The sequence below is a fragment of the Arachis ipaensis genome, chromosome B10 (assembly GCF_000816755.2).
Source record: "Arachis ipaensis cultivar K30076 chromosome B10, Araip1.1, whole genome shotgun sequence".
Classification (NCBI taxonomy): Eukaryota; Viridiplantae; Streptophyta; class Magnoliopsida; order Fabales; family Fabaceae; genus Arachis; species Arachis ipaensis.
Genome location: NC_029794.2, coordinates 75615675 through 75627435, shown reverse-complemented (window position 1 = coordinate 75627435; position 11761 = coordinate 75615675).

Below are 11761 nucleotides of genomic sequence, written 5' to 3'. Positions count from 1 at the left end.
TTTTCAGATTGTGACTCAGCTTTGCTAGAGTCCCCAATTAGAGGTGTCCAGGGTTCTTAAGCACACTCCTTTTTGCTTTGGATCACGACTTTAACCGCTCAGTCTCAAGCTCTTCACTTGACACCTTCACGCCACAAGCACATGGTTAGAGACAGCTTGGTTTAGCCGCTTAGGCCAGGATTTTATTCCTTTGGGCCCTCCTATCCATTAATGCTCAAAGCCTTGAATCTTTTTTACCCTTGCCTTTTGGTTTAAAGGGTTACTGGCTTTTTGCTCTTGCCTTTTGATTTAAAGAGCTCTTAGCTTCTTCTGCTTGCTTTTTCTTCTTTTTTCGCCATTTTTTTTGTAAGCTTTGTATTCACTGCTTTTTCTTGCTTCAAGAATCAATTTTATGATTTTTCAGATTATCAAATAACATTTCTCCTTTTTCATCATTCTTTCAAAAGCCAACAATTTTAACATTCATAAACAACAAATTCAAAAGATATATGCACTGTTTAAGCATTCATTCAGAATACAAAAAGTATTGTCACGACATCAAAATAATTAAACTAATTTCAAGGATGAATTCGAAATCATGTACTTCTTGTTCTTTTGCTTTTAGAACGTTTTTCATTTAAGAAAGGTGATGGACTCATAGGACATTCATAGCTTTAAGACATAGACACTTAAACACTAATGATCATGTAATAAAGACACAAACATAGATAAACATAAAGTATAGTAAATGAAAAAATAGAAAAATAAAGAACAAGGAAATTAAAGAACGGGTCCACCTTAGTGATGGCGGCTAGTTCTTCCTCTTGAAGATCTTATGGAGTGCTTTAGCTCCTCAATGTCTCTTCCTTGCCTTTGTCGCTCCTCCCTCATAGCTCTTTGATCTTCTCTAATTTCATGGAGGAGGATAGAATCCTCTTGGTGTTCCACCCTTAGTTGTCCCATGTTGGAACTTAATTCTCCTAGGGAGGTGTTAATTTGCTCCCAATAGTTTTGTGGAGGAAAGTGCATCCTCTGAGGCATCTCAGGGATTTCATGATGAGGAATTTCCTCATGCTCTTGTTGAGGTCCATAAGTGGGCTCTCTTGTTTGCTCCATCCTTTTTCTTAGTGATGGACTTTTGAGATGAATCTCTCCATCTCCCATGACTCGGAGGTGGAAGCAATTGCCTTTCCTTTCTTCTTTCTAGAGGTTTCTCCGGCCTTAGGTGCCATTAGTGGTTATGAAAAAACAAAAAGCAACGCTTTTACCACACCAAACATAAAATGTTTGCTCGTCCTCGAGCGAAAGAAGAAAGAAAATAGTAGAAGAAGAAGAAAATAGAAGAGATGGAGGGGAAGTGTGTATTCGGCCAAGGGGGGAAAGAAGTGTTTGTAATGTGTGAAAATGAGGTAGAGCTGAGGGGTTTATATCCGGGTGGGGGAAGGGTTATGTTTCGTGTATTAGGGTTGGGTTTAGGAGGGAAAGGATTTTGAATTTGGAGGTCGGTGAGGTTTTTAGGGAAGAGTGGATGGATGTGAGTGGTGAAGGGTATTTGGGGAAGAGTTATGGATGTGATTGGTGAGGGGTATTTGGGGAAGAGTGTTATGAAAGGGTGTGAAGCGGAGAGAAGAAGAGGTGGGGTAGGTGGGGATCCTGTGGGGTCCACAGATCCTGAGGGGTCAAGGACTTAGCATCCCTACTCCTTTTAGGCGTGCAAAATGCCCTTAGAGTGTACTTCTGGCGTTAAACGCCAGGTTGCTGCTTGTTTCTAGCATTTAACGCCAGCTTTTCTCCCATTCTTGGCATTAAACGCCAAGTAGATGCTCTGTTCTGGCGTTAAACGCTAGTCTGGTGCCTGTTTCTGGCGTTAAACACCCAGAATGGTGCCAGACTGGGCGTTTAACGCCCATTCTGCTACTCTTACTGGCGTCTAAACGGCAGTAAACTCTTCCTCCAGGGTGAGCTATTTTTCATGCTGTTTTTCATTCTATTTTTGATTTTTCAGTTGGTTTTATGACTTCACATGATCATCAACCTAAAGAAACCATAAAATAGCAATGGAAAATAAATAGATATAATTAAATAACATTGGGTTGCCTCCCAACAAGCACTTCTTTAATGTCAATAGCTTGACAGTGAGATCTCATGGAGCCTCACAGATAATCAGAACAGGTTTGGGGCCTCTCAACACCAAATTTAGAGTTTGGTTGTGGTCTCTGATAAACCACTATTTTATGGTTTATAATGTGTTTAATTGTGTGGTTTTATCATGATCTTTACCCACTTATTCATATGATTAGCATGCATTTATATTTCCTTCCTAAAATTATTACATGATTGAAAACTTGCTTCCTAGAGACTTTTAATTATGTATTTTAATTCTCCTTTATTCCATTCGATGCCGTGATCTATGTATTAAGTGTTTCAGGCTTTATAGGGCATGAATGAGTTGGAGATTGGAAAGGAAGCTTGCAAAAATGAAAGGAACACAAGAGTGGTGCACGACGTAAAAAGGGTGCACGACCGAAAGTTGTGCAAGAGTGGTGCTGGATTGGTGCTAACGCACAAATTCTTCCCACGCGGCCGCTTGACCGACGCGACCGCGTCATATCCTTCTAATGGCCACTCATGCGATCGCATGCCCCACGCGATCGCGTCACCCAAGATTTGGCAACAATATAATTTCGAACAGAGAGTTGTGCGAGCACGAGGCTGCCCTCGCGCCAGTGGCATAAAACGGGTCACGCGATCGTGTGACCGACGCGACCGCGTCAATTATTATTAGCGCAAATCGCGCGACCGTGTGCCCCACGCGACCGCGTCGATTGCGCCGCACTGCTCCCCTGATTTGCCACTTATCTTATCTTTTTCTCCTCAAATCCTATTTTCTCTTTTCCCTCCTTATTTCTTCCTCCTCCCTTCTTCCTTCTTCCTTCTTTCTCACTTTTTACACTCTCACGCTCTCTCTCACCCCCATTAACAAGGTTTTTCTTTTTCTTTTTCTCTCCTTACTTTTCTATTTTTCTTCTTTTTTTTATCTGTTATCTTCTTTTTTTTCTTTTTACTTTCATTATTCATATTTTCTTTTTCTTTCTTTTTTTCCTTTTTACTTGGTGTTAGAAATTTATTTGAGTCATTATTTCTCATTATATGCTTGTGGATTATTCTAAATTTGTTTGGCAATTATATATTACCTTTTAAAGGGTTTCTTGCTTGCATGTTCAATTTAATACTTTCCATACATTATTTCACCATGCATGCTATGTGTTTGTGAAAAAGGCCATATGGCATTATGCACTTTTCTACGTTATTCTATTCTACTATTAAATGCCCGTTTTTCACAAAACCCCTTTTATATTTTATTCGTTATAAATAATTGTCAATACAAACGTGATGGTTTGTTACAAGTGATGCTTGATCTATGCTACTCATGCCTTTGCCAGCATGCCAATAAACACCTTGCATTCACTTGTCATCATATGCACTAACTATTTTCCATTAATAACTTTTCACATGTAGTCATGACCATGTGTTAACATCATTTACCTTTAAATGTGCATTCATAACCATCCTTTTCCATTCTCTTCCTTGCTCTATCTCTTTGAATCTAATTTACTTTCTCTTCCCTTTTTCAGAATGGCCACCAAGAAAGGAAAAGAGAAAGCTACTCCCAAATCAACAGCAAGAAGAGGAACAAAAAGAGCATTAGTGGCAGAACCCTCTTCAACTGGGGTTAAACCCTCAACAAAGAGACTTAAGAGGATTATAAAGGTTGATGATAAAGAAAAAGCCTTCCCAGCAAAGGACACTGCGCGATTTCCCAATCGCTACTGTGAGCAGATGTTCCCCATCCTGGCAGAAAGGAGCTACAACAACGAATACCTTCTTCTCCTCCCAAACCATATTGCTACCTTTGTTGAGCCACAAATTGCACAAAGACAATGGGGTTTCCTCAAGAGACAGCCGGGCCAGGTCAATCTTTCTTGGGTAGTCGACTTCTACTCCAACTTCCACATGCCAACCCTGCAGTCTGTCTTTGTCCGTCAGAAGCAAGTCCCCATTACATAAGAGGCCATTCAAAAAAGCTTTAGTTCTTCCCCCTGTTCCAGAAGGATTAGACGCCTTTCAAGAAGCCGCACTCAAGCGCCAGATGTACCAATTTGATTGGGACGCCGTTCTCAGAGTTATCGCACTACCTGGCAGCCGTTGGATCTACGGATACCATCGTACCCACCCTAAGGGAATATCGGCTTCAGCACTTACCTTGGAGGCTCGCGTATGGGCACAGATCATGTCCCATTACGTCTTTCCGAGCACTCACGAGTCCTCCTTCACTGCGGACATGGCCGTTCTACTATGGTGCATGCTTACAGACCAGCCTCTGAACCTACCAAGACATATCCGGAATGCCATGGGACACGTACAAATCGTGGGCAACTTACCTTTCCCCGCCTTGGTCTCAGATCTTGTCTCAGTAGCCGGAGTCTCCTTCAGAGCTGGGGACACCAAAGCCATACTTCCACAGGATGATCAATATGTCCCTAATGGGAAATATATCAGACCCTCAGCAGCCACTACAAGCCATCCCACTGAACCGGCTCAAGACATTCTTCCTTCCGTACCACAAGCACCTACCACAGACCAACTGCTTCATCAGATACTCGAAAGGTTGGATCGGCAGGAACACAAAGCTAAGATGAGAGAGCGCCGTAACAAGCACCGATTCACATACCTCAAGGAGCTAATTATGGGAAAATTCAAGGACTCAGACACCCCGAACTCCACTTCCTTTACCAGCACAGGGAGCCATGATGGTCCCGACTGTGGAGATACTACTACCAGCCCACCCCTGTTCCTGACAGATGGCACCGAGGATGGTGCAAAGCCTTAAGTGTGGGGAGGTCGGTCAGTACCTGACTTCCGAAGGTAATTTCTCTTCCCTAAACACCAATAAATTAGGATATTTAGTTCGTTTTTCTTTTATAGAATAGGATAAATTGCATAGTAATAGATTAGTTGCATGCATGTTCTACTTGATTGAAAAGACAATAAGTTTCTTCTAAGACTCTATCTTTGGAACGAAATTTCACTAATTTTAATTAAAATTTTTATGTTAAATTTGCTTGAAGTTATATTTGGAACATGATTTTTAAGTTAAAGAACACACAACCTGTTAGATTTGAGCCTTTATGCATGGTTACATTATTTAACCATAATTATTTTATTCTTGTGTGTTTACGTCTCTATGATTGTAATCTATATTTTGTTTCATCCTATATATCCAATATTTATTATATTTATATGTTTGCATATGATTGAGGCCATTAATTGTTTAGCTCACTTATCCAAATTAAGGCTACCCATTCAATTACCTTTATTAGCCACTTTGAGCCTTTAAATCCCATTTGTTCTATATTTTACCACATTATTAGCCTTAAGTGAAAAAATAATTATATATCCCAAACTGAATCTTTGGTTAGCTTAAGATAGAATTATGTGTGCTAATTAAGTATGGGAAATTTTAGGAACAAAAGATAGTAAGGGAATGTGTCATGATAATATAATGGAAATTTGGAGACCTACTCATGTGAAACTATAAGAATTAAAAATCTATGTGCATTGATAAGCTATGTTTACTTTTGTTGTTATGAAAAAAAAATTCAATAAATAAATAAGAGGACAAAATTACCCCAATGTAATGTTAAGAATTCAAGGATCAATGCATGTATGATAAAATTAAAATAAAAAATTGATACATGAGTATGGAATGTGAAAGGGAAATTCTGGGTAGCTAGGTATGAATTATAAAGTTATATAGAATATATATATAGGTTATGTTAAAGCTTGGGTTAATTAAAGATTCAGTTTATAAGCTTACTTAGCCATATATGTATCCTTACTATTACCTCAGCCCCATTATAACCTTGAAAAGACCTCATGATGTTTGCATTGGTATATCAAATGTTGTTGATTGATTAGGAGAAGAACAAAAAAAATTAGAAAGCATGATTAGAGAAGGATAGAGTGATTGCCCTATACACTAGAGAGACTAGAGTATACATACATCATTAGTGAGGGTTTAATGCTTAAAATTCTATGTTCCCTGCTTTCATTAGCTGCCTTTTTGCATTTTTATCTGTTCTTACTACATGAGAATTGAATTAGTGGAATTTGATTTGTAATTGTTTTGAAGAGCTTATTTACTATTGATCAAGTAGACAAGAATCATATAGTTGCATTTACATATATAGGTTGCATTGCATTGCATGAGTTTTTACATGTTCCTACTCATTTGTTTTATCTCCTTCAACTAAGCATGAGGACATGCTAATGTTTAAGTGTGGTGAGGTTGATAAACCACTATTTTATGGTTTATAATGTGTTTAATTGTGTGGTTTTATCATGATCTTTACCCACTTATTTATATGATTAGCATGCATTTATATTTCCTTCCTAAAATTATTACATGATTGAAAACTTGATTCCTAGAGACTTTTAATTATGTATTTTAATTCTCCTTTATTCCATTCGATGCCGTGATCTGTGTGTTAAGTGTTTCAGGCTTTATAGGGCATGAATGAGTTGGAGATTGGAAAGGAAGCTTGCAAAAATGGAAGGAACACAAGAAATTAAGGAGATGACCAGCGAGAATTGACGCGGCTGCACGGCTCACGCGACCGCGCGGAAGAGAGGAAATCGCAGTGACACGGCCGCATGGCTCACGCGACCGCGCGGATTGGAATAGCACAAATGACGCGGAGGCGTGGACGACGCGCACGCGTGGCAAAGCAAAACGCTGCATGACGCGTCCGCATGAATGACGCGATCGCGTGACATGCGCGATCTGCATAATCTGCAGAATTCGCTGGGGGCGATTTTGGACCCTGTTTTGACCCAGTTTTCGGCCCAGAAAAGCAAACTAGAGCCAGAGGACATGTAGAAACCAAAACAACATTCATTCTACATAGTTTTAGTTTTTTAGATCTAGTTTTACTCCTCCTCTAGGTTTTCTCTCTACACATTCATAGTTCATAGGATTTTTTATTTTTATTGCTCTTTGCATTGGGATATTGAGAAGAGTTATTACCTCATCAAGACTTCGTCATTCTAGTTCATTGTCTTTACTTGGCTTTACTCTTCCATGTCCTTTAATTTACTCAATTTTACTATTGGATTATTTTAGAATTTATTAATACAAGAGTTACTTTTATTTTTAATTGATTCCTTTGAGTTTTATTTATCATGTCTTTCTTTAATTCCCTTTCCAATGTTATGAGTTCTACATTCACATTGAGCGAGTAGTTCCCTAAATTGATGGGGAGTTGATTGAAATGAACCCTTGAGTTGGAATGCTCAAAAGAGAAATTGTAATTGGGTTTATTGTTGGATTGCCATCTAGTCACTAACGCCAGTCCTTCTAAGTAAGCGGATTGGGACTTGTGAATAGAAACAGCATTCCAACTTGTTTGACTTTCCCTTACCTAGTAAGGGATGACTAAACAGAACAACCTTCAATTATCAATTAATCTTGAGAGTACTACAACAAGAATAGGGCTTCCAACTAATCTACTCCCAGTCAAGGCTTTTATTTAAATTACTTAATTTCCCCAATTTAATTTCCTGTTTATTCAACTCAAACTCTTTTTGAAAATATCTGATTAATAAAATAGTACATCTTTCTGCAACTCGTTGGGAGATGACCTAGGATTCATACTCCCAGTATTTTAATTTTAATTTTTGTGACAATCCTTCTAAATTGATAAACGGATTTCTGGTTGGTTAAGAACTATACTTGCAACGCATATCTTACAACAATTCTTGACTTGCCAATTTCTGCCACGTCAGTCTCTCAACACCAAACTTAGAGTTTGAATGTGGGGGTTTTGTTTGACTCTGTATTGATAGAAGCTTTTCATTCTTCCTCTCCATGGTTACAGAAAGAGAACCTTGAGTCTTGAATACAAGGTAGTCCTCATTCAACTGAAGGACCAACTCTCCTCTATCAACATCAATCACAGCTTTTGCTGTGGCTAGGAAGGGTCTGCCAAGGATGATGGATTCATCCTCATCCTTTCCAGTGTCTAGGATTATGAAATCAGCAGGGATGTAAAGGTCTTCAACCTTCACTAGCACGTCCTCTACTAGTCCATAAGCCTGTTTCATTGATTTGTCTGCCATCTCTAATGAGATTCTTGCAGCTTGTACCTCAAAGATTCCCAATTTCTCCATTACAGAGAGTGGCATGAGGTTTATCCCTGACCCCAGGTCACACAGAGCCTTCTCAAAGGTCATGGTGCTTATGGTACAAGGTATGAAGAATTTTCCGGGGTCCGGTTTCTTCTGAGGTAATGTCTGCCTCATAAATGCACTCAGTTCATTGGTGAACAAGGGGGGTTCATCATCCCAAGTCTCATTACCAAATAACTTGGCATTCAGTTTGATGATTGCTCCTAGATACTTAGCAACATGCTCTTCAATGGTATCTTCATCCTCTTCAGAGGAAGAATATTCATCAGAGCTCATGAATGGCAGAAGGAAGTTCAATAGAATCTCTATGGTCTCTGTATGAGCCTCAGATTCCTTTGGTTCCTCAAAGGGAAACTCCTTTCTGTCCAGAGGACGTCCCATGAGGCTTTTCTCACTGGGACTCACGTCCTCCTCACTCTCTCCAGGTTTGGCCATGTTGGTCATGGTTATGACCTTGCACTCTCTCTTGGGATTTTCTTCTGTATTCCTTGGGAGAGTACTGGGAAGAGTTTCAGTAATCTTCTTACTCAGCTGACCCACCTGTGCCTCCAAATTTCTAATGGAAGACCTTGTTTCATTCATGAAAGTTAGTGTGGTCTTGGATAGATCTATGGTTGCCAGGCCAGAATGGCTCTGTTCAGAATTCTCTGTCTGTTGCTGAGAAGATGATGGAAAAGGTTTGCTATTGCTAAACTTACTTCTTCCACCATTATTATTGAAGCCTTGTTGAGGCTTCTATTGGTCCTTCCATGAGAGATTTGGATGATTTCTCCATGAAGGATTATAGGTGTTTTGATAGGGTTCTCCCATGTAATTCACCTCTGCCATTGCAGGGTTCTCAGGATCATAAGCTTCTTCTTTAGAAGATGCTTCCTTAGTACTGTTGGATGCGGCTTGTAATCCATTCAGACTCTGAGAAATCATATTGATTTGCTGAGTCAATATTTTATTCTGAGCTAATATGGCATTCAGAGTTTCAATTTCAAGAACTCCCTTCTTCTGAGGCGTCCCATTGTTCACAGGATTCCTCTCAGAGGTATACATGAACTGGTTATTTGCAAGCATTTCAATGAGTTCCTGAGCTTCTGCAGGGGTTTTTAGATGAAGAGATCCTCCTGCAGAATGGTCTAATGACATTTTTGACAACTCAGACAAACAATCATAGAATATACATATGATGCTCCATTCTGGAAGCATGTTAGTAGGACATCTTTTGATCAGTTGCTTATATCTTTCTCAAGCTTCATAGAGGGATTCTCCTTCCTTTTGTCTGAAGGTTTGGATTTCTACTCTAAGCTTGCTCATCTTTTGAGGTGGAAAGAATTTGGCCAGAAAAGCACTGACCAGCTTATCCCAAGAGTTCAGGCTGTCCTTAGGTTGTGAATCTAACCATGTTCTAGCTCTGTCTCTTACAACAAAAGTGAAAAGCATAAGCCTGTAAACCTCGGGATCAACTCCATTGGTCTTGACAGTGTCATAGATTTGCAAGAATTCAGCCAAGAACTGATGAGGATCTTCCAATGGAAGTCCATGAAACTTGCAAATCTGTTGCATTAGAAAAACTAATTGAGGCTTAAGGTCAAAGTTGTTTGCTCCAATGGCAGGAATTGAGATACTTCTTCCATAGAAGTTAGAAGGGGGTGCAATAAAGTCACCAAGCATCTTCCTTGCATCTCCACCATTGTTATTAGGTTCGGCCATGTCTCCTTTTTCGAAAATTTCTGTTAGGTCCTCTCCAGAGGGTTGTGCTTTAGCTTCCCTTAGCTTCCTCTTCAGAGTCCTCTCAGGTTCAGGATCAACATCAACAAGAATGTTCTTATCCTTGTTCCTGCTCATATGAAAAAGAAGAGAACAGAAAATATGGAATCCTCTATGTCACAGTATAGAGATTCCTTTATGTGAGTATAAGAAGAGAAGAATAGAAGAAGGAAAAGAGAAAAATTTGAACATAGAGGAGGAGAGGGGTTCAAATTTTGAGTGGAGAGGAGTGTTAGTAAATAAATAAATAAATAGAAGGAGATGGGAGAGGGGGAGAGAATTCGAATTTAATTTAAAAATAAAAGGAAAATATTTTTATTTTTATTTTAAAATGTAGTTAGAATTCAAAAATCAAAAAGAGAAACAAAATAAATTTTGAAAATTAAATAAATTGCTTAATTAAAAAGATTTTTGAAAAATTAGTTAGTGATTTTCGAAAATCAGAGAGAGGAAAGTAGTTAGATAGTTTTGAAAAAGATAAAAATTTGAAAATCAAACAAAAAGTCAAGTGGTTAATTGAAAAAGATTTTGAAAATCAATTTTGAAAAAGATGTGATTGAAAATCATTTTGAAAAAGATTTGAAAAAGAAATTAAATTAAAAAAAGATTTGATTTTGAAAAGTGGAGTTGATTACTTGACTAACAAGATTCTAAAAGATATGATTCTAAAATTTAAAGATTGAACATTTCTTAATAGGCAAGTAACAAACTTTAAAATTTTTGAACCAATCACATTAATTATAAAAGTAAAGAACAACAGAATATAAAAGAAGGGTGAAACACTAATAAACCACTATTTTATGGTTTATCTTGTGCTCAATTGAGTGGTTTTTATCTACTCTTTACCCACTTATTCATATTATTTGCATGGTTTTACATTTGCCTTCCTAATTATGTGCTTTAATTGAAAACATGTTTATTTGGATTTATCTTTGCTAATATTAATCCTCTCTTATCACCATTAGATGCCTTGATATGTGTGTTAAGTGATTTCAGAGATTACAGGGCAGGAATGGCTCAGAGGATGAAAAGGAAGCATGCAAAAGTGGAAGGAATACAAGAAGTTGGAGAAATTGCTAAGCTGTCCAGCCTGACCTCTTCCCACTCAAACGGCTATAACTTTAGCTACAGAGGTCCAAACGACCCGGTTCCAGTTGCGTTAAAAAGCTAACGTCCGGAACTTCGATTTAATATATAATATGCCATAGTTGCTTTAAGGCTAGGCGACACGACCGCGTGCTCCATGCGGACACGTCGCAGTGACGGAAATTCAGCATGTTTGAATTCGCAACCAGCGAATTCTGGGTTGTTTCTGACCCAGTTCTCGGCCCAGAAAACACAGATTAGAGGCTATAAAGTGGAGGAATGCATCCATTCATAAACAAGCTTTCATTATTCACAATTTTAGGATTTAGATGTAGTTTTTAGAGAGAGAGGTTCTCTCCTCTCTCTTAGGATTAGGATTTAGGATTTTTCTTAGTTTTAGGAGTGGCTCTCAATCCCAGGTTCTTTATTTTTATTTATTTTTCCAATTTAATTTATGAACTCTTCCATGTTACATATAATTTTCTTTTATTAATGTTATTTGAGGTATTTCAGTTTAATATTGATTTCTTTATTTATGCTATTGTTGTTTTTACTCTGAAGACATTTTTATTCCAGTAGATTTACTTCTCCTTTTGATTTTGGTTAAGAAATCAGTAACTCTGGAGTTATCAAACTCAAACATGATTGATAATTGTTATCTTTGTTAATTGAATTGAACTTCAATAATCCC